At 42.6% G+C, this 24,887-nt stretch overlaps 1 protein-coding gene across 2 annotated transcripts in view; it reads left to right on the forward strand.

The window, feature by feature from the left end:
- Nucleotides 1–24,887, forward strand: part of c1h8orf34 (chromosome 1 C8orf34 homolog) — a 356,319-nt gene that overhangs the window by 96,808 nt on the left and 234,624 nt on the right. The gene's annotated exons all lie outside the window — the stretch shown is intronic.

Consider the following 24,887-nt stretch of genomic DNA (forward strand, 5'->3'; position numbering starts at 1 on the left):
TTAAGTTGTAACTAACCTCTTGATGTTTTTAAGCATTTGGATACTTTAATTTGAGACAAGATTACACAGATCTGTCGAAGTTAAAGTCAGGGTTGTGTTTAATGTCATATGCACAAGTACATATATGCACAGATGTAATGAAAAACTTAACTGCAGTAATATCACAGGCACAAAGAATGAAATGAGTAGAATTCACCAAAAAAACCAAAATGTTCCAGGAAAGAACACAAATGTAGTTCAAAGTGACCATAGCATTGCTGTTCTGAGGTGGTAATTAGGTTTGGCAGATTGGTTCAAGAAGTGAATAGTTGTGGAGATGTAGCTGTTCTTGAGCCTAATGGGTGTGGGAGTTCAGGCTCCCGTACCTCCTGTCCAATGGGAGCTTTGAGAAGATGCATGGCCCAGATGGTGGGAATCTTTGATGATAGATGTTGCTTTCTTAAGGCAGCACCTCATAGATACTACCAATGGACCAATGGTGAGGAGGGCTGTGCCCATGATGTATTGGATTGAGCCACTGCTCTCGGCAGCTTTTTATATTCCTGTTCATTTAAACCGTCATATCAGACCATGATGCAATCAGTCAGGATAGATTCCACAGTGCATCTGCAAAAGTTTGCTTGAGTGTACAGTGCCATGCTGAACTTCCTTGACCTCCTAAGAAAATAAAGATGTTTGTGCACTTTCCTTGTGACACAATTCCTCACAAGTTGAGGTCTGTCAATAAGGAAGTTGAGAATCCAGTTGAAGAAAGAGGTACAGAGGCTCAGGTCTAGAAGCTTGATAATGAATTTCATGGGACACCAAGCTGTTGTCAATGAACAGCAGCCTGTATATATGTTCCTCTTGTCTAGATAGTCCAAAGTACAGTGACATCACACCTTCTGTTGACATGTTGTGGCTGTAGGTACTATTTTTTTACCAGAGGAAAGAAATGTCCTCATTTGACCTTAAGGCAAGGATCACACATAATGAGTTTTTGCAAAGTCAATTGCAATCTTTAACGGATAGCTGTTTGGTAGCATTTTTCTAAGAGCCCTCATTGTCAGAGGTCACTTTTACTCATTGCTTAACATTTGCAAACTTGGCACATGACCATGATCTAAATCAGTGGGCCCCAACCTCTGGACTGCGGACCGATACAGGGCCGCGAAGCATGCAGGTGTGCAGCGGTAGCTGGGACGCACCCAGCACATCTTTACAAAAAAAGCGGAAATAAACAAGCTAATTAATTAGGTGCCGCCCAGCAAGTAAATGTCGGCCCAGATCAGAGGCGATTGCCGATTGCGTAGCCTCTGATCTGGGCCAACATCTACGTGCCGGGCGGCACCTAATTAATTAGCTTGTTTATTTTGTTTTTTTTCTTAAAGATATGCTGGGTGTGTCCCGGCTACTGCTGCACCCCTGCATGCTTTGCGGCCCGGTATCGTTCCGTGGCCCGGAGGCTGGGGACCAATGATCTACATAATTAAATGTGATTCAAAGTAGAATTGAATCTAAATTGTACTAAGCCTCATAATGGTTAGCTGGCTCATCAGCATGATCCAAAGGAATTTGTAGAATGGGAGAATGTTTCACTGAAGATTTGAAATGCATTTTCATTGTAGATGATCATCAGAACTTGTATACAATAATAAATGATGATTCAGCTTGCATTTACTTAAGAGCTTACTACTGTGAAAGAATGGTGTCAGACAGCTCTCAGTTCTTGAACATACAATGGGATATCTCAGAGATCTGTACATCTGTTAAAAGGAAGTGTAATAGATTACCCTCACTTCATTGTAAGTAATCGTTTGGTTTGTTTATTGTTAACTATCACAAAATTCCACTCTACTACAGAAGAGTTATTAAAGCAGAGTTCTTGAGTGTGTTTGCGCTTTATAAAGCTTAACTTGGGGGGGAGCATAAGGCACTATTTCCAGGAACAGGAAAGCAATTTCAACTGAGTGAGTATGTGAATGAATTATGTAGAATAGTCAGACCTGTGATCAAATGGAAGTCTAAGCAATGGAACATCAATGGAACATCAATTAAATTATCTGGAAAGGCATGTGTTGGAAAACATATGATAAATGCCCATGTAGATCAAATGATTGTAGTAAGAGTCATACAACGGGTAACAATTGATGATATGTATGTGTATATATATCTGATGTAGATATAGAGTCACTTTATATGTTTGAAAGTTACATAGTAATAGTAGCTCCGGTTAAGGATTGCAAGATCCTCAGTTCTAGGAATGAATACAGTGTTGGAGACAAGTACAGAACAAAGGGGCAAACCAATTTAAGAAGTCAATTTGAAACATAGAAACATTGAAAACTTACAGCACAATACAGGCCCCTCGGCCCACAAAGTTGTGCCAAACATGTTCCTACCTTAGAAATTACTAGGCTTACCCATAGCCCTCTATTTTTCTAAGCTCCATGTACCTATCCAAAAGTCTCTTAAAATACCCTATCATATCCGCCTCCACCACCGTTGCCGGCAGCCCATTCCACGCACTCACCACTCTCTGCATAAAAAAAACTTATCCCTGACATCTCCTCTGTACCTACTCCCCAGCACCTTAAATCTGTGCAACACACATCAAAGTTGCTGGTGAATGCAGCAGGCCAGGCAGCATCTCTAGGAAGAGGTACAGTTGATGTTTCGGGCCGAGACCCTTCGTCAGGACTAACTGATGGAAGAACTAGTAAGAGATTTGAAAGTGGGAGGGGGAGGGGGAGATCCAAAATGATAGAAGAAGACAGGAGGGGGAGGGATGAGCCAAGAGCTGGACAGGTGATTGGCAAAAGGGATATGAGAGGATCATGGGACAGGAGGCCCAGGGAGAAGGAAAAGGGGGAGGGGGGGAAACCCAGAGGATGGGCAAGGGGTATAGTCAGAGGTACAGAGGGAGAAAAAGGAGAGAGAGAGAAAGAATGTGTGTATATAAATAAATAACAGATGGGGTACGAGGGGGAGGTGGGGCATAGCGGAAGTTAGAGAAGTCAATGTTCATGCCATCAGGTTGGAGGCTACCCAGAGGGAATATTCCTCCAACCAGAGTGTGGCTTCATCTTTACAATAGAGGAGGCCGTGGATAGCCATATCAGAATGGGAATGGGATGTGGAATTAAAATGTGTGGCCACTGGGAGATCCTGCTTTCTCTGGCGGACAGAGCGTAAATCAAAAATCTCTGTCCTCTTGTGGCAACCATTTCAGCCCTGGGAAAAAGCTTCTGACTATCCACACGATCAATGCCTCTCATCATCTTATACACCTCTATCAGGTCACCTCTCATCCTCCGTCGCTCCAAGGAGAAAAGGCCAAGTTCACTCAACCTGTTTTCATAAGGCACGCTCCCCAATGCAGGCAACATCCTTGTAAATCTCCTCTGCACCATTTCTATGATTTCCAATGAGTCGGTGATGACTGTGTAGAACTATGAGAAGAGTTTACTCATGTTTTCTTCAGTAAGGATCATCACTGAGGTAGATTTATATACTGTTTTGTAATTAAATCATGGCCAGAGGATATATACTGTATATCATATAACTTGTGTTCCTTCTTGAATTAAATTAAGTAAACATCATTATTCAAAGCTCATGCATCCTGTAGCTGATACTGTAAATAGAACTTGTCAGAATTCTGTAATATCGAAGGTCCACTTTAAGATACATTATACTTAACATTAGTGTGTGCAGCAGCTACCTGATTTGTCTGAAACTCTGTAGGTGTCAAAGAATTCAAAGCACGTTTCTCAACTATAACAGCATGTTGCCAGAAATTGAGATCTTTTTCAACTCCTTCTGTACTTCACTTCTGATGACAATTGGTTATTGCAAGTTGCTTTGTCAGTACCCTCCAGCACACACTTTTGATTTTGCACTGGTCTATTCGATTCTGACATCTACTTGATCGTTTCCTCTTCTTCCTGAAGGTTAACTCATTTCATTAACTTTTGAACTGAGTAAAGTTAATGAAATATTTAACCCTCATGAACTTTAAACAATTGGAAAATACTGCTCATAAATGTTAAATCCATTCTTTATCTTCATGATCCATAAAGAACTGCGAACAATAAATGTTAGAACAGACACAGGGGTTAAGTGGTCTGTACCAGTTCCAATGTTCCCATATGCTGCTGTAGCCATTGGAGTAGATGCAGACAAGGGAAGGGTAGAATGTTTCAACTGGTGGATATTTTGTGAATTGTTTCCTTCGTGCTGAACTTGGTGCTGATGTACAAAAAGTGAAATCTGCTCTAAGAAGGAGATTACTGTACCTTTGCAGTGAGATACACACAATGGATGCTTTATTAGGTGAAGGGGAACCCAATGTGGTCTTCTGCTACTTTAGCCCATCCACTTCAAGGTTCAACATGTTGTGCATTCAATCAGAGATGCTGTTCTGCACAATACTGTTGTAACGTATAGTTATTTGAGTTACTGTCACCTCCTTGTCAGCTTGAACTAGCCTGGCCATTTTCCTCTGACCTCTCATCAACAAGGCTTTTTCACTAACTGGATGTCTTTTTGTTTTTCACACTATTCTCTGTAAATTTCAGAGACTGTTGTGCATGAAAATCCCAGGAGATCAGCAGTTTCTGAGATACTCAAACCACCCTGTCAGGTACATCAATCATTTCACAGTCAATGTCACTTAGATCACATTTCTTCCCCATTCTGATGTTTGGTCTGAACATCAACTGAACCTCTTGACCACGTCTGCACACTTTAATGCATTGTTGCTGCCACATGTTGGGTTGATTAGATATTTGTACTAATGAACAGATGTATCTAATAGAGTGGTCACTGAGTGTATATTTATGCAAATACTTCTTCTGTAATCGTTTTTAAGTAGGACCTGACATTGTTTATTTGAGATTATGCGACAAATCTTGAACCTAGTGAAACTATCTGTCAATTCTTCCCTTTGTAATTTCCATTCTCAATTATAAATTAAATGTGTAAACATTTTTGCCTGTTATTTCAACATCACACATTGAAAATTAACATTTCCCAGAGCAATAAACAATAGCGACCATTTCCAGGTCTGAGTTCTATATTAATTTGCATTGAAAACTTTTGCATTGACATGGTACATTGTAATTACATCCTACTGCATTCTCATTGGCAGGAGAATATAATGAGATAAGTCACGGCTTATAGATTGTAATAGGACACAAATACTGAGCTATGTAAACAATTGAGAAATATGGGACATCTTTCTCCAACTTCAGTGGGTTTTGAGGCAATTACTCTCTTACATCTTCCTTTACATGCTTCAAGGTGAACGAAAGAAAATACAGTAAGTATAACGTGTGGAAATGAGACCAGATGGTTGCTGAAATTGTAGTGCTTAGTTTGCATTGGCTGATTTCATTATTGGAACAAACATAGAAATCTATAATGGAAAAAGCTGAATAAAATTCAAGATGTAATGACTTGACTGTATTGTAGATGTTATGTGAAATAGTAAATATATTACTTTCAGTAGATGAATGTTTGATTTAAACATTGTAGTGCCACTATTCATTTTCTGCCCTATTTCTGTTCCTTATAAATAATTTTAGTGCTTTAACACCTTGTAGCAAATAAATATTGAACCTTCTCTTGTTCTCAGAAAAACATTAGATATAAGGTCCTTTATTCCAAGTTTAGAACGCCAATGGTTATACGAGAGTAGAAATTCATATCTTAGTTCTAATCACTTTGTGTTGTGATTAAAGAACCACTTAGGGATCAAAGCTATAGATGTAACAATCATTTATTCAATCAGCTTCATTACAAGCATTCATTCAGGGGAGATCAAGTGAAGAAATCTCCCTGAAAATCAAAACATGTCAAGTTTAATACATTTTGAATGAAACAATAATGCATGCGGATGGTTGAAAGCCCGTCAGATGTGGCTTTAAACATTTTTTGATGGCCAAGTTGCTCTTCAGGTATCTTCCCTGGCCCAGTGGTGATATAGAGGGCTTCCTTTGCTATCTATCTCGTATTAATTCCATACACTTTAATTCTAAGACACGTAGTATCCATGATGCTTTAGTCCATTCATGCTTAGACCGCTTCCTACAAAAGTTATTCTCATCCATATAATACATTCCACACTTCACTCTGAGATCTTAATCTACTGCTCTCTCTTAGCCTGATATCCATAAGGCCAAAAGGCAGACGAGCAGAATTAAGCTATTCAGCACATCAAGTCTGTGCCACCTTTGACCTTGTCTGTTCCGTTTCCCACTCAACCCCATCCTCCTGCCTTTTCCCTGTAACCTTTCACGCCCTGACTTATCAAGAACCAGTCATTTACCTTAAATACACCCAATGAGCTGGCATCCACAGATACCGGTGCAATGGACTCCACAGATTAACCACCCTCTGGTTAAAGAAATTCCTCCTCATTGCCTTTCTAAATGGATGCCCCACTGTTCTGAAGTTGTGCCCTCTGTTCCTGGACTCTCCCTCTATTGGAAACTTCCTTTCCACATCCACTATATCTAGGCGCTTCAATGTTTGTTAAGTTTCTATGAGATCCCCCCTCATTCTTCTAAATTCCAACAAGCACAGGCCCAGAGCCATCAAACGTTCCTCATATAATAGGCCTTTTATTCCTGAAATCATTTTTGTAAATCTCCTTTGAACCCTCTCCAATGACAGCACATCCTTTCTAAGATAAGGGGCCCATACCTGCTCATAATACTCCAGGTGAGGCCTCACCAGTGCTTTATAAAGTCACAACATTACATCCTTACTTTCATATTCTTGTCCTTTTGAAATGAATGCTAACATTGCATTTGCCTTTCTCACCACAGATTCAACCTGCAAATTAATCTTTAGGGAATCCTGCACAAAGACTCCCAAGTCCCTCTGAGCCTCAGTTTTTTAAAATTTTCTCTCCATTTAGAAAATAGTCAGCCCTTTCATTTATTCTACCAAAGTGCATGACCATACAATTCTCAACATTGTATTCAATCTGCCATTTCTTTGCCCCTTCTCCTAATCTATCTAAGTCCTTCTGAAGCCTCCCTGCTTCCTCAACACTACCTGACCCTTCACCTAGTTTCGTATTATCTGCAAACTTGACCACAAAGCCATTAATTCCATTATCCAAATCATTGACATATAACGTAAAAAGAAACGGTCCCAACACCAATCCCTGCAGAACACCACTAGTCACTGGCACCCAATTCGAAAAAGCCCCCTTTATTCCCACTCTTTACTTTCTGTCATCAGCCAATGTTTTAATAATGCCAGTCTGTTTCCTGAAATACCATGGGCTCTTATCTTGCTAAACAGCCCCATGTATGGCACCTTGTTCAAGGCCTTCTGAAAACCCAAGTACACAACATCCACCTATTCTCCTTTGTCTATCCTGTTTCCTATTTCCTCAAAGAATTCCAACAGATCTGTCAGGCAAAATTTTCTCTTAAGGAAACCATTTTACTGTGCCTCCTAGTACTCCAAAACCTCATCCTTTACTATTGGTTCTAACATCTTCCCAACCACTGAGGTCAGGCTAAATGGCCTATAACTTCCTTTCTTCTGCCTCTATCTCTTCTTGAAGAGTGGAGTGACATTTGGTATCACTGTGTTGTGACTTTTATCTTTGACATTTTATTCACAAATATTTTGTTATCTTTAAAATTATTCAATAGTTTTTTAAAAATGTACATAATTTGCATATTTTAAAAAATATCTGAATAACCTCATGGAGATTTAACGCTAGACATTTACAGCTGCCGAAGGTATAGAACTTTTATCATAGCTTTTCAGTGCAGTTTCAGGGCAAGAAGCACTACTGGAAGCCCAGACACCGTCTAGACAATGATGCTGGAGTCCTGTATGCGTAAGTCAAGCAGAATTGAATCTCATTGTCCAAAGGGAATAGGAACTGCCATAGATGGATCCTGATTATTGATTCTGGAGAGGGAATTGAGGCTGGCAGGAAATGTGATATCAAATTCAAAAGCACTAGGTATAACATTATAATTATAAGGCTGTGGTGGTCATATTGTGATTTGCTACATGAAGAACATGTGTAGTAAAATGGGAGCAATGTGTTATTTTATCATCTCATATGCACCCTTCTAACTGAAGCAAATTATTGCAAAATTACCCTATTGTTTTGTTAGTGATGGTCAGGAACAACAATAATAAGTAATGTTGAACAGCACAGTAACGTAGTGGTTAGCACAGTGCATTACAGCTGCAGCTCAGAATCAGAATCAGAATCACTGGCATGTGACGTGAAATTTGTTAACTTAGCAGCAGCAGTTCAATGCAATATATAATCTAGCAGAGAGAGAGAAAAAAACATAATAATAAATAAACAAGTAAATCAATTACGTATATTGAATAGATTATTAAAAAATGTGCAAAAACAGAAATACTGTATATTAGAAATAGTGAGGTAGTGCCCAAAGCTTCAAAGTCCATTTAGGAATCGGATGACAGAGGGGAAGAAGCTGTTCCTGAATCACTGAGTGTGTGCCTTCAGGCTTCTGTACCTCCTGCCTGATGGTAACAGTGAGAAAAGGGCATGCCCTGGGTGCTGGAGGTCTTTAATAATGGATGCTGCCTTTCCGAGACACTGCTCCCTAAAGATGTCCTGGGTACTTTGTAGGCCCAAGATGGAGCGGACTAAATTTACAACCTTCTGCAGCTTCTTTCAATCCTGTGCAGTAGCCCCTCCATACCAGACAGTGATGCAGCCTGTCAGAATGCTCTCCACGGTAAATCTATAGAAGTTTTTGAGTGTATTTGTTGACATGCCAAATCTCTTCAAACTCCTGATGAAGTATAGTCACTGCCTTGCCTTCTTTATAACTACGTCGATATGTTGGGACCAGGTTAGATCCTCAGAGATCTTGACACCCAGGAACTTGAAGCTGCTCACTCTTTCCACTTCTGTCATTCGGGGTTCAATTGCCACCATCATCTGTAAGGAGTTTGTACCTTCTCCCCATGATCGCATGGGTTTCCTGTGGGTGCTCTGGTTTCTTCACACGTTCCAAAGACTCATAGTTAGGGTTAGCAAGTTGTGGGCATGCTATGTTGGTGCTGGAAGTGTGGCAACAATTATGGGCTGCCCAGCATAATCCTCACTGCAACACACACAAAATGCTGGTGGAACACAGCAGGCCAGGCAGCATCTATATGACGAAGTACATTAGACGTTTCGGGCCAAGACCCTTCATCATGACTAACTGAAAGAAGAGATAGTAAGAGATCCTCACTGATTTGATTTGAGGAAAACAACACATTTCATTGTATGATTCAATGTACCTGTGGCAAATGAAGTTAATATTATTCTTAATCTTTCAGTGTTCTGTTAATCTTTCCTGTCATATATTCTTAGCAGTAAAAATGGTAAAAATGTCCTTCATACAAAGATGAAAGATGGATTGAATTTGGAAACTGGTTTAATCTGAATGTTAGTCCTGACGAAGGGTCTCGGCCTGAAACGTCGACTGCACCTCTTCCTAGAGATGCTGCTTGGCCTGCTGCGTTCACCAGCAACTTTGATGTATGTTGCTTGAATTTCCAGCATCTGCAGAATTCCTGTTGTTTTAATCTGAATGTAGCAACACACATCAAAGTTGCTGGTGATCGCAGCAGGCCAGGCAGCATCTCTAGGAAGAGGTACAGTCAACGTTTCAGGCCGAGATACCTTGTCAGGACTAACTGCAGGAAAAGCTAGTAAGAGATTTGAAAGTGGGAGGGGGAGGGGGAGATCCAAAATGATAGGAGAAGACAGGAGGGGGAGGGATGGAGCCAAGAGCTGGACAGGTGATTGGCAAAAGGGAATCTGAACGTATTTGCTTTGATCTAAAAAGTATTTCCTCCTATTTTGAAGTAAAATGCCAAAATAAAAGATGGCTTTCTTTAATTAATGGGACTGCCTAAGAAGGGGAAGAAATTAAGAACTTAAAAATCCTGTTCTTTTTATTTTAATTGGCTTAAATATACAAATATATGGATGATATTTTTAAGCTGTGGGTCTACCAATCTTCAGTTATTGTTGAAGAATGATATCCTGTAATCTTTATATGAAAGCAATACCAACATTGTCTGATATTTTAGATGTAGTAGTATTTTAAGTATCTGGTAAAAATGTCCTTCTTGCAAAGATGAAAAATGGATTGAATTTAGAAACCGGTTTAATCTGATTGTATTTGCTTTGATCTAAAAAGTATTCCTCCTATTTTGAAAGTTTGAAGATCAAAGCTTGAATTTCTTGCAAAACATATGTTCCATTTGGTATTGTGGAGAAAAGTTAGAGAAACTTTCAGTGGAAAATTGCATGGTTAAGAGCTGTTTGATTTTTTTTTCACTTCATAATGAAGTAAATTCCAATGCTTTTCCCAGATACCCATTTCAGAGGACTTTTTCTAATGAAGTGGCTTTTTAACACTTATTTATAATTTGATGCATGTTATTGAAGTGAAATGTACAATAAAATTGGGATTTATTTGCTCTGTTTGTGAGCTTGGTTTGAATATTTATTTTTATTATTTTTAGTGACATGGTTTTCCTCTAGCTTTACAGATAAATTTCTTTACACTTTGAAGGAAAATTTCTCTACACTTGTGAAGTAGAAAAATAAGCTGCAAGTATATATTACGCTCATTAACTGATTTTTTTCATCCATTTGACAGGTTGAAGATAGGTAGTCCAACAGGCAAATTTTCTTAATACATCTAATATTTTAATATATATTCTTGTATGAAATTACTGCACTGGATGTGAAACTCTACCTTATACTACATTGATTATAATGTTTTACTGTTTGCAGTGAAATTAACCTTGTATTGTGATGACAACTTTATACTTTCATCATTAAGCTATTTCCTTTATACATATTATTTAAAACATTACAAAATTATTGAACTCCAACAAATATGTTACAATTTTAAAGAAAACTAGACAATGGGGTGACCTGTTGGGGCACCCTTTGAGACAAGGGTAGTGCAGTCTGATGTGACCAGAATGAACATTAAATTTCCTGTTTGCTATTGCTATCTCTTTGTTTTGGAAATTAAAGAAGAAAAACTCAGCTTATTAAGAAAGAAAGGAGCATAGCAAGACAAATATGTGACCAAAATGAACATTAAGTATCCATGAAGTAAATTTGAAGGAGTCGGGCTTGCTGGGTCGGGTCTGGAATTAAATGTCCGATGTAATGATGGACTTGGGCTTGAATAATCACAGAAGGATTCCATCGATTCCTAGTTGAAATGACTTCTTTGGCACCAAAGAATGTCATTTGGAAGAGGCAGTTGTATTGTCTGATGTTTTTCCTGAACTCGTTTGCAATAGGTTCATCATTGCTGTACAAATTGAGGAGTTCATTAGGTAGAGGCTGCAATTGCCTATCCTGACCTTTCCCCTCATACAGCAGAAATGTGTGGTTTCTCCAGTGAATAGGAAGGCACGGCAGTGAGGGCATACTCTGGTCATCGAACCAACATCAGCAGAAATGTGACGGCATGTGAGTCGTGCATTTTACCTTGCTCTTTCTCTGTCGAGGTATTGTCGTCGAAAGCAGCCATTGTTGTCTTCAGCAACTCTCGCAATAATTACTCTGTGCCGCATATTCTCCAGTTGATCTTTCCTTTTCTCCTCTGTCTCTTCCTCTCTCCTTCTTCTCTGCCTGTTTTTGTCATTCTAGAGACACGCAGCCCTTTCATCCTTCGTCTCTTCATCTCTTCTACCATTTGTTCTTTCTCTCTGATCCTGGAGTTGTGCAGCCCTGGCCTGATCGGATTCTTGTTCTCTGCTCCGTCTGTGCCTATTGTTGTCATTCTGGAGATGCGTATGCCTCTCCTCCTCTGTCTCATCTTCTCTCATCTTTTTTGTCCTGACTCTTTGATCCTGGAGTCGTGCGGCCCTGGTCTCATCTGATTGTTCTTTCCCTCTCCTTGCCGCTTCCCGGCGACGTTCGGCATAATCTCTTGACCATAATGTCCCCCTTCTCTTTCCACGTGGCATAATTAGGCTATCCGTATATTTTTACCCTAATGCTTGATAGAAGATAGGAAGCAGTAACACCAAAGCCTCCAAGCTGCTGAGGCTGGCCGTGTCCATGCGTCATGGTGTCGCGTCGTGGTCTCCATGGAAGGTGGAAGCGGCTGTGTGAGCATGGTGAGGTGCTGCTGATGCTGGCCGTGTCCATGCGTCGTGGTGTCGCATCGCGGTCTCCACGGAAGGTGGAAGCGGCTGTGTGAGCATGGTGAGGTGCTGCTGAGGCTGGCCGTGTCCATGCGTCGTGGTGTCGCGTCGCGGTCTCCATGGAAGGTGGAAGCGGCTGTGTGAGCATGGTGAGGTGCTGCTGAGGCTGGCCGTGCACATGTGTCGGGCTGTGGCCTCCCGATTTCCATGATGGCCGATCGGGTCTCGGGTGAAAGGCAGCCTGTTGATTTTTGGCAAATGAGCAATTTTATACCAATATATAACCCTGAACTTTACCTGCATTCTGTAAGTTAGCGCATTTTAATTCGATTTAGCCAAAAAAAGTGCCGCTGTAATGCACCGTTTGGACTAATTGAAGATCACAAACAGACAAACAGACAGAGCATGAGAGTTTTAGTAGTATATAGATAGTTAGCTTGCTTCTTCTATTTGGTCTAAGCTAGTTCTCCGTTTCTGTTTCTATTTTTATAATTTGACTTGAAAAGTAGATCATATGATAATATCCTCTTTATTTGAACCTTGGATCCCTCAGATCTGTATTAGACTGGAATATGAATGTTGAAAGTTAGATTTTAAATTCCTCAAAATGAATCAGACTAATTTTGGCTGAGAGAGAGGACAAATTTTCACTGAGAGTACAAATCCCTCGGCTCCAAATCCACAAAGCATGAGGATTACTGGGCTATTTCTTGGATATATTGTAGCTGCTGTCTGATTGCCATCATGAGCTGCTGCGAATTCTGTGCCATCAGAAGTTTTCCCAGTGGAATATTCAACAGAGGCTTCATATAAAACAAGCGTACTGCTGGCTAGAATTATTGACTCACTGAGTATCACTTGAAAGACCTATCATCTCACTGTATATCTCATTATTGTTAGCCAGGTCTTGTTTCTGCAACTGAGCTCTTACAAGTGGCTGCAAAATGCTTTAGAACACTCTGTTAATAAGTGAGATCCCATACGAACAAAGTATTTTTATGGGCCTACAGTTCATAGAACTACAGGAGGTGTAAGTTCGCACAGCAACTGGAGAAAGTTCTAAGAAGGCCTTTTGTCAGCATTAGGGAAATTATTGGAGAAATTCTCATGGGAAAGAATTCATGTATATTTTGTAAGGTTGGGGCTAATAGTCATAATAGTCACAGTAATAGTCATATCCTATCTCAGTAATTTGATTGAATTTATTGAGAGGCTAACTAATAACATTAATGAAGGCTGGGTGGTAGATGTCTGTAGGGACTTTCGTAAGCCAGTTGACAGGGTTCCTCATGGTAGGCTGGTCTAGAAGTTAAATCACATGGGATCCAAGCAAATTGGATCCAAAATTGGCTTGGTGATGGGAGGCATTGGGTATGGGAGGATGGAGTGCCTACGTAGTGCTGGAAGGATATGGTTCTCATTGGAAGTCTGTGATCATTGGTTTCCCCAAGTATTGGTGCCTGGAACCTTGTTGTTTGTTAATGTATATTAGCAACATGGAGGTGAATGCAGAAGGTAGGTTTGTAGGTGATGTGAAAGTTGGTGATGTTATGAAGGGTGAGAGAAGTTGTTTAAGGCAAGAGCAGGATGCCAATCAGTTGGAAAGTTAGGCACAGCATTGGCAAATGGAATTTAATCCTGATAAGTGTGAGGGGTGTTGCATTTAGGGGTGGGATGTATATACTAAGTAGTAGAGAGCTAAAGAATATTGATGAACAGAGACACCTGGGGGTTTAAATCTATATTTTCCTGAAAGTGGCTGAACAGGTCGATAAGGTGGTAGCAAAGGCATATCATAGTCATAGTCATACTTTATTAATCCCGGGGGAAATTGGTTTTCGTTACAGTTGCTCCATAAATAATAAATAGTAATAGAACCATAAATAGTTAAATAGTAATATGTAAATTATGCCAGTAAATTCTGAAATAAGTCCAGGACCAGCCTATTGGCTCAGGATGTCTGACCCTCCAAGGGAGGAGTTGTAAAGTTTGATGGCCACAGGCAGGATTGACTTCCTATGACGCTCTGTGCTGCATCTTGGAGGAATGAGTCTCTGGCTGAATGTACTCCTGTGCCCACCCAGTACATTATGTAGTGGATGGGAGACATTGTCCAAGATGGCATGCAACTTAGACAGCATCCTCTTTTCAGACACCACCGTCAGAGAGTCCAGTTCCATCCCCACAACATCACTCGCCTTACGAATGAGTTTGTTGATTCTGTTGGTGTCTGCCACCCTCAGCCTGCTGTCCCAGCACACAACAGCAAACATGATGGCACTGGCCACCACAGACTCGTAGAACGTCCTCAGCATCATCCGGCAGATGTTCAAGGACCTCAGTCTCCTCAGGAAATAGAGACGACTCTGACCCTTCTTGTAGACAGCCTCAGTGTTCTTTGACCAGTCCAGTTTATTGTCAATTCGTATCCCCAGGTATTTGTAATCCTCCACCATGTCCACACTGACCCCCTGGATGGAAACAGGGGTCACCGGTACCTTAGCTCTCCTCAGGTCTACCACCAGCTCCTTAGTCTTTTTCACATTAAGCTGCAGATAATTCTGCTCACACCATGTGACAAAGTTTCCTACCGTAGCCCTGTACTCAGCCTCATCTCCCCTGCTGATGCATCCAACTATGGCAGAGTCATCCGAAAACTTCTGAAGATGACAAGTCTCTGTGCAGTAGTTGAAGTCCGAGGTGTAAATGGTGAAGAGAAAAGGAGACAAGACAGTCCCCTGTGGAGCTCCAGTGCTGCTGATCACTCTGTCGGACACACAGTGTTGCAAGCACACGTACTGTGATCTGCCAGTCAGGTAATCAAGAATCCATGATACCAGGGAAGCATCCACCTGCATCGCTGTCAGCTTCTCCCCCAGCAGAGCAGGGCGGATGGTGTTGAACGCACCGGAGAAGTGCAAAAACATGACCCTCACAGTGCTCGCTGGCTTGTCCAGGTGGGCGTGGACACGGTTCAGCAGGTAGACGATGGCATCCTCAAACATGGCATCTATGCCATGTTTGCTTTCCTAGGTTAGGGCAGACTATATAAATTTGGGATGTTATGTTGAAATTTGCAAAACTTCTAATTTGAAGTACTTTGGAGTACTGTGTGTATTTCTGATTGCCACATTATAAGAAGGATACATTTACCCAAGGAATAGGCACAAGAGATTCACTAAGGTGTGACCTGGATTAGAGGACTTCAGTTGGAAGCAGAGATTGGATAGTTTGGTTTGTCATGGAGTTAGACGTATATAAAATTACAAGAAGCATAAATAAGGTAGATTGTCAGAATCTTTTTTTTTCCATGGTAAGGGTACTGAAAACAAATTAAATGTAAGGCAAATGGAATTTGTGTAAAAGGGCAAATGAGGATGGCACACACACAGTGAGCTGATTGGCCTGTTGCTTTGCTCTTTGACTTGGTGACTGTATAACTCTGCAACAAGCTGTAAAGATTTGGTAATGCCAAGCGCAGGTGAGCTAAGTACTTGACTTAAGACATAATATTCCTCTGGATTTACTTGCCTTTATAATCATAAGAGAGCTTCCATCTCTGGCTCTCTGATAGGTCAGTTTTTCTACAGTTTCCACAACCGTAGATTGCATCACAGAACTGCAGAATGCACAGGAATTCAGACACCTGCAAATCTGACCTCTTGTTCCTCCACTGGACTGGCACTGAGTTTGGTGCAGACTCAGCAGACAAACAAGAGCCACAAACACATTTTATCCGGCCTGTCTCCTCCACTCCAATCACATCTGGCATGTGCAGCACAGGTCCATTCATTTAAATGGGGTCGTACTGAAGGGGCAGTCAAGATTGAGGATTTTAGTTAACACCATAAGCTCATGAGATACAGGAGCAGAATTGACCATTTGGCCCATTGAGTCTGCTCTGCCATTTCATCATGGCTGATCCAATTTTCCTCTTGGCCCCAATCTCCTGCCTTCTCCCCATATCCCTTCATGCCCTGACCGGTCAAAAATCTGTCAACCTCTGCATTAAATATAATTAAACACTTGGCCTCCATAGCTACCTGTGGCACTGAATTTCACAGAATCTCCTCGTCTCCGTAATAAAATGACGCACCTCTATTCTGAGGCTGTGTCCTCTGGTCTTAGACTCTCCCATCATAGGAAATATCCTCTCCACATCCTCTCTATCAAGGCCTTTCACCATTCAATATGTTTCAATGAGGAAAATTTATTTTTTCTTCATTTGGCTTTGTTTCTATTTTAGCTATTTTCATTTCAAGTTATATTTAATTATTTATCTTATAATCTCTATAAGATAATTAAGTAAGTTCCAACTTTTTCAAGAGTTCATTTGGTCTTGGGAAGTATGAGCTTCTATTCGAGTTGCTGCGTGGGGCATGGTGTGGAGATGCACTGTTCTACTTCATGGGGTAGCTGTAACTGAAGGGCCTCCAGGGCAGTCAAAAATGCAAAGCACTTTTGCAGGATGGGTGCAGGTGGTGGGGCATCACAAGTGTACGGTAGTTTAGTTTAACAGCAGCCATAGTTTGGTTTCAAATATTTGTGTTTTTTGATAAGAATTGTTATTTACTTCCCAATGCAGCTGTGGTACAACTTGAATCACCAGTAGCTCCTTAATTCTGCTTTTTGCACCAAAGAAGTAACCACTCTGCTCCGTCTAGCGGAATTAGTCCTTACTCTTAATAATTTCTCCTTTGGCTCCTCTCATTTCCTCCAAACTAAAGGTGTAGCCATGGGCACCCATATGGGTCCCAGCTATGCCTGCCTTTTTGATGGCTATGTGGAACAATCTATGTTCCAAACCTGTTCTGGTATCTGTCCCCACTTTTCTTTCGCTACATCGACGACTGCATTGGCGCTGCTTCCTGCACGCATGCTGAGCTCATTGACTTCATTAACTTTGCCTCCAACTTTCACCCTGCCCTCAAGTTTACCTGGTCCATTTCTGACACCTCCCTCCCCTTTCTTGATCTTTCTGTCTCTATCCTGGACATAGCTTATCTACTGATGTCTATTATAAGCCTATGGACTCTCACAGCTACCTGGACTATTCCTCCTCCCACCCTGTCTCTTGCAAAAATACCGTCCCTTTATTGCAATTCCTCCGTCTCTGCTGCATCTGCTCTCAGGATGAGGCTTTTCATTTCAGGACGAAGGAGCTTTTTTTTAAAGAAAGGGGCTTCCCTTCCTCCACCATCAACTCTGCTCTCAAACACATCTCTCCCATTTCACGCACATCTGCTCTCACCCCAACCTCCGACCACTCCACTAGGAATAGGGTTCCTCTTGTCCTCACCTACCACCCCACCAGCCTCCGGGTCCAACATATAATTCTCCGTAACTTCCGCCACCTCCAACGGGATCTCACCATCTTTCCCTCCCTCCCTCTCTCTGCTTTCCGCAGGGATCGCTCCCTACGCGACTCCCTTGTCCATTCATTCCCCCGCATCCCTTCCCACCGATCTCCCTCCCGGCACTTATCCCTGTAAGCAGAACAAGTGCTACACATGCCCTTACACTTCCTCCCTTACCACCATTCAGGGCCCCAGACAGTCCTTCCAGGTGAGGCGACACTTCACCTGTGAGCCGGCTGGAGTGATATACTGCGTCCGGTGCTCCCGATGTGGCCGTCTATATATTGGCGAGACCCAACGCAGGCTGGGTGACCATTTCGCTGAACACCTGTGCTCTGTCCGTCAGAGAAAGCAGGATCTCCCAGTGGCCACACATTTTAATTCCATGTCCCATTCCCATTCTGATATGTCTATCCACAGCCTCCTCTACTGTCAAGATGAAACCACACTCAGGTTGGAGGAACAACACCTTATATTCTGTCGGGGTAGCCTCCAACCTGATGGCATGAACATTGACTTCTCTAACTTCCGGTTAATGCCCCACCTCCCCTTCGTACTCCATCCGTTATTTATTTATTTATTTATTTATTTATCTATTTATTTATTATTATTATTAATTTTTTTTCTCTCTCTCCTTTTTCTCCCTCTGTCCCTCTCACTATACTCCTTGCCCATCCTCTGGGCTTCCCCCCTCCCCCTTTTTTTCTCCCCAGGCCTCCTGTCCCATGATCTTCTCCCTTCTCCAGCCTCATATCCCTTTTGCCATTCAACTTTCCAGCACTTAGCTCCATCCCTCCCCCTCCTGTCTTCTCCTATCATTTCAGATCGCCCCCCCCCCCCATTTTCAATCTCTTACTATCTCTTCTTTCAGTTAGTACTGACAAAAGGTCTTGGCCCGAAATGTCAACTGTGCCTCTTCCTATAGATGATGCCTGGCCTGCTGCATTCACCAGCAACTTTTATGTGTGTTGCTTGAAATTCCAGCATCTGCAAATTTCCTCGTGTTTGCAAACTTGACGGATTATTTCTTCCATTAATCGATAAAAGTGTAACATGAAAGAGGTGAATTTGAACCAGGATTATTGCATGGACCTGCTGAAATTGAGTTTTAAATGAAACTGCGAATAAGCTTGGCAAAGAAAATGCAACATTCAGAAGAAAGTTTGATTACTGGTGCAACACACCTAAAAGTTGCAATGGCTGTAATTATTTTCCAATTTTTTATCAAATGTTCCTTTAACATACATCTCATATCAAAAAAAGGTTGATAGCACTCTAAGCATTATACTTTGTGATCAATTAATCTGTGTTTATGCAAAATTGCTTGACATAGGTTTTGCCAGGCCTGTTTGTCTTTGGAGACCATAGAAAGCCCAAAGTAAGAAATTGCTTTCCCTGTCATTCTGGCTTCTTTCATTTATTGGTTAAGGTTTCCATTGTTTGAATTGCTGACAATTTTCCCGGTCATCTCAGAAAGAGAGTGATTGAGATAGTTCTGAGTATGAATCAATATTGGTGTTTACCAGAAGCTTGTTTATCTTTAGTCTATTGATGTGTTAATCATTACCATCCTGTTGTGGTTCAGCAGAGTCCAGACTAATCCTCGTGTTTGCACGGGATAAATAGGCATCAGCTTGTAGGAATCGTAAACACAAAATGCTGTGCAGATGCTGGGGTCAAAGCAACACTCACAACATGCTTGAGGAACTCAGCAGGTCGGGCAGCATCCCTGTAAGCGTAAGTGTACACCTGTCCTGACACCTCCTCTCTTGCCCCAAACAGTCCTTCCAGGTGAGGCAACACTTCACTTGTGAGTCTGTTGGGGTCGTCTATCGCATCCGGTGCTCCCAGTGCGGCCTCCTCTACATCAGTGAAACCCGACGCAGATTGGGGGACCGCTTCGTCTAGCACCTCTGCTCCGTCTGCCACAGCAGACAGGATCTCCCGGTTGCCACCCACTTCAACTCTGCTTCCCATTCCCATTCGGATATGTCCATACATGGCCTCCTCTACTGCCATGATGAGGCTAAACTTAGGCTGGAGGTCTCCAGCCCCTTGGTATGAACATAGAATTCTCCAACTTCTGGTAAATCCGTCCCCCTCCCTTCCTCTATCCCTGTTTCACTCTGCCCCCTCCCCAGCTGCCTATCACCTCCCTCATGGTTCCGCCTCCTTCTACTACCCATTGTGCTTTCCCCTTTTCGTTCTTCACCTTTCCTGCCTATCACCTCCCTGCCTCCCCTCCCCCACCCCTTTATCTTTCCCCTTACTGGTTTTTCACCTGGCACCTACCAGCCTTCTCCTTCCCACCCTCCCCCCACCTTCTTTATAGGGCCTCTGCCCCTTCCCTCTTCAATCCTGACTATGGGTTCTGGCCTGAAACATTGACTGATCATTTCCACGGATGCTGCCCGACCTGCTGAGTTCCTCCAGCGTGTTGTGAGTGTTGCATCAGCTTGTAGGATCTTTACAGTTCAGAAATGGCACATGTATGAAAGTCACAATTGAATACTGCCCTTCTGACGCAGAAAGTAACGTTTCGACCTTTCAGTATGAACAATGAGATCAGACAGCCTCTCCTTTTAAGCAAGGCTCATTTAAACATCTTACAGACTATTCTCTTCGCAGTCCAGAATTTAAAGGATTAGGCTAGAAATTAGTTCTCACCTAAAATTCATACTTGACACTTTTGTATAGACAACAAATGCTCATTCCTGACCTTTTTTCTCTTCTCCTTTGAAAATATCTCTGCCCCACCCCTCCACCACCATGTTTGTCAATCTTTTCCAGATTTTCCAATCCTTTTCTGTGAGTGAATCTGTACAATCACCATTCTGCAGCTTGATAGTACTGAACATGAGTCATTTATTTTTCATCCCTCCTAGCTGGAAAGGTTGCTTTGAAAACGCAGTTAAAATTCCTTCACCATCTGCATGCTGGTGGGACTGCAGCTGCCTCTTCTTACACTCACAAACCCAGTTGTAAACAAAAATTACCTTCATTCCCTCCCCCCCCCAACCAATAATTTACCCCTGGCCTTCTAATTCTCATCAACTTTGATATTACAAGTATGTTTAAGGAAACGGGGTTTTAAACTCCCTATACCAAATACCTTGCTGGCAAACGCGCAGTCTCTTGTGAATAAAATCGATGATCTCAGAGCCAGGGTGCTGAATCAGAGAGACATTAGGACTGCGTGTGTCCTTTGTTTCACAGAATCCTGGTTAACCCCTTTTGTATCGGATGCAGCAATCCGGATCGACGGGTTTACTGCACACCGTCAGGATAGATCTATAGAGCCTCTCAAAAGCAGAGGTGGAGGAGTATGCCTCATGATCAACTCTTCTTGGTGCAGGAATATATCAGTGCTGTCCCAATTCCGCTCACCAGACTTGGAATATTTAGCAGTAAAGTGCCGTCCTTTTTACCTACCACTGGGGTTCTCAGGGATCATTTTGGTAGCAGTTTACATTCCACTTCAGGCTTTAGATAATCTGAGTATTGGGATTAACATGCACAAAACAGTGCACCCTAATGCCTCCACCATTGTTTTGGGAGATTTTAACCAGGCCAGTCTGAAAAAAATCACTAAGCAACTACCATCAACAGATTACCTAAAATACCAGAGGAAACAACACACTGGACCATTGCTACACCACTATCAAGAATGCTTACCGTGTTTTTCCATGCTCTCACTTCGGGAAGTCTGATCACCTAGCTGTATTTCTACTCCCTGAGTATAGGCAGAGACTGAAGACTGCAACTCCAGCAGTGAGAACCGAGAAGGTTTGGACAAGGGAAGCACAGGAGCGCCTACAGGACTGCTTTGAATCGATGGACTGGACTGTATTTGGGGATTCATCTTCGAACCTGGATGAGTATGCTGCAGTTGTTACCAACTTCATTAAAGCCTGTGTGGATGAGTGTGTGCCCACAAAGATGTACTGTAGAGTCCCATGGATGAACCAGGAGGTGCTTTGTCTGCTTAAGGCTAGATCTGTGGCATTCAAGTCTGGCGACCCAGGCCTGTACCAGAAACCAGGTATAATTTGCAGAGGGCTATTTCAAGGATGAAGAGACAATTTTGAATGAGGTTGGAGGCAACATCAGATGCACGGCAACTCTGGCAGGGCTAGCAAGACATTACTTCCTACAAAGCGAAACCCAATAGCATGAATGGCAGCGATGCTTCACTACCAGATGAACTCAACGCCTTCTATGCACGCTTTGAAAGGGAGAACACAACTACAGCTGTGAAGATCCCTGCTGTACCTGATGACCCTGTGATCTCTGTTTCAGAGGCCGATGTTAGGATGCCTTTAAAGAGAGTGAACCCTTGCAAGGCAGAAGGCCCCGATGGAGTACCTGGTAAGGCTCTGAAAACCTGTGCCAACCAACTAGCAGGAGTATTCAAGAACATTTTCAACCTCTCACTGCTACGGGTGGAAATTCCCACTTGCTTCAAAATGGCAACAATTATACCAGTGCCTAAATAGAATAATGTGGGCTGCCTTAATGACTATCACCCGGTAGCACTCACATCAACAACGATGAAATGCTTTGAGAGGTTGATCATGACTAGACTGAACTCCTGCCTCAGCAAGGACCTGGACCCATTGCAGTTTGCCTATCGCCACAGTAGGTCAATGGCAGATGCAATACCACATGGTTTTAGACCACCTGGACAACACAAACACCTACATCAGGATGTTATTCATTGTCTATAGCTCAGCATTTAATACCATCATTCCCACAACCCTGATTGAGAAGTTGCAGAACCTGGGCCTCTGTATCTGCCTCTGCAACTGGATCCTTGACTTCCTAACCGGAAGACCACAGTCTGTGCAGATTGGTGATAACATATCCTCCTCGCTGGCGATCAACACTGGCGCACCTCAGGGGTGTGTGCTTGGCCCACTGCTCTGCTCTCTATATACACATGACTGTGTGGCTAGGCATAGCTCAAATACCATCTATAAATTTGTTGGTAGAATCTCAGGTGGTGACGAGAGGGCATACAGGAGTGAGATATGCCAACTAGTGGAATGGTGCTGCAGCAACAACCTGGCACTCAATGTCAGTAAGTCCAAAGAGCTGATTGTAGACTTCAGGAAGGGTAAGACAAAGGAACACATACCAATCCTCATAGAGGGATCAGAAGTGGAGAGAGTGAGCAGCTTCAAGTTCCTGGGTGTCAAGATCTCTGAGGATCTAACCTGGTCCCAACATATCGATGCAGTTATAAAGAAGGCAAGACAGCAGCTGTACTTTATTAGGAGTTTGAAGAGATTTGGCACATCAAAAATACACTCAAAAACTTCTATAGTTGTACTGTGGAGAGCATTCTGACAGGCTGCATCACTGTCTGGTATGGAGGGGCTACTGCACAGGACTGAAAGAAGCTGCAGAAGGTTGTAAATCTAGTCAGCTCCATCTTGGGCACTAGCCTACAAAGTACTCAGGATATCTTTAGGAAGCAGTGTCTCAGAAAGGTAGCGTCCATTATTAAAGACCTCCAGCACCCAAGACATGCTCTTTTCTTACCGTTACCATCAGGTAGGAGGTACAGAAGCTTGAAGGCACACACTCAGCTTGGTGGAATATTGTGTGCAGTTTTGGTCCCTTAATCTGAGGAAAGACATCCTTGCCATAGAGGGAGTACAAAGAAGGTTCACCAGATTGATTCCTGGGATGGCAGGACTTTCATATGATGAAAGACTGGATGAACTAGGCTTATACTCACTGGAATTTAGAAGATTGAGGGGGGATCTGATTGAAACGTATAAAATCCTAAAGGGATTGGACAGGCTAGATGCAGGAAGATTTTTCCCGATGTTGGGGAAGTCCAGAATGAGGGGTCACAGTTTGAGGATAAAGGGGAAGCCTTTTAGGACCGAGATGAGGAAAAACTTCTTCACACATTGGTGAGTCTGTGGAATTCTCTGCCACAGGAAACAGTTGAGGCCAGTTCATTGGCTATATTTAAGACAGAGTTAGATATGGCCCTTGTGGCTAAAGGGATCGGGGGTATGGAGGGAAGGCTGGTGCAGGGTTCTGAGTTGGATGATCAGCCATGATCGTACTGAATGGTGGTGCAGGCTGGAAGGGCCGAATGGCCTACTCCTGCACCTATTTTCTATGTTTCTTTGTTAATACCTCATATTCTGTCTGGGTGCCTTCAATATGATGGCATGAACATCAACTTCTCTCATTTCTGATAATCTCTCCCCCTCCCTCCTTCACTCTTTTTCCATGCCCCATTCTACCCTTTCTCCCCTTCTCTTCTCTTCCCCTGCCCGTCACCTCCCTCTGATTCCTCTCCCTTTCTTGCGTGCTCCACTGCCCTCTCCTACTCGATACCTTCTTCAGCCCTTTACTCTTCCACCCATGCCCTCACCTTCCCCCTCACCTGGTTTCACCTGTCACTTGCCAGCTTGTAATCCTTCCCCAACCCCCACCATCTTATTCTAGCTTCTGCCCCCATCCTTCTAGTCCTGATGAAAGGTCTCAGCCTGAAATATCAACTGTTTATTCCCCTCTATCAATGCTGCCTGACTTGCTGAATTCATCCAGCATCTTGTGTGTGTTGCTTAGGGTTTCCAGCATCTGCAGAACTTCTTGCATCAGAACCCATTTCTCCCTATTCTTTCTGTTCTCTACTGAGATAGTACCACATTGATACTCTACACACTTGTGCCCTCTCGTGCTAGCCATTCCAGCCCTGGGGAAAAGCCTCTGACTATCCACATGATCAATGCCTCTCATCATCTTACACACCTCTATCAGGTCACCTCTCATCTTCTGTCGCTCCAAGGAGAAAAGGCCGAGTTCACTCAATCTATTCTCATAAGGCATGCTCCCCAATCCAGGCAACACCCTTGTAAATCTCCTCTGCACCCTTCCTTTGGTTTCCACATCCTTCCCGTAGTGAGGTGTCCAGAAATGAGCACAGTACTCCAAGTGGGGTCTGACCAGGGTCCTATATAGCTCCAACATTACTTCTCGGCTCCTAAACTCAATCCCACGATTGATGAAATCTAATGCAATGTATACCTTCTTAACCACATAGTCAATCTGCACAGCAGCTTTGAGTGTCCTATGGACACGGACCCCAAGATCTCTCTGATCCTCCACACTGCCAAGAGTCTTACCATTAATACTATATTCTGTCATCATATTTGACCTACCAAAATGAACCACCTCATACTTATCTGGATTGAACTCCATCTGCCACTTCTCAGCCCAGTTTTGCATCCTATCAATGTCCTGCTGTAACCTCTGACAGCCCTCCACACTATCCACAACACCTCCAACCTTTGTGTCATCAGCAAATGTACTAACCCATCCCTCCACTTCTTCATC

Source organism: Mobula hypostoma, chromosome 1, assembly GCF_963921235.1.
Source record: "Mobula hypostoma chromosome 1, sMobHyp1.1, whole genome shotgun sequence".
In the NCBI taxonomy this organism is placed as follows: domain Eukaryota; kingdom Metazoa; phylum Chordata; class Chondrichthyes; order Myliobatiformes; family Myliobatidae; genus Mobula; species Mobula hypostoma.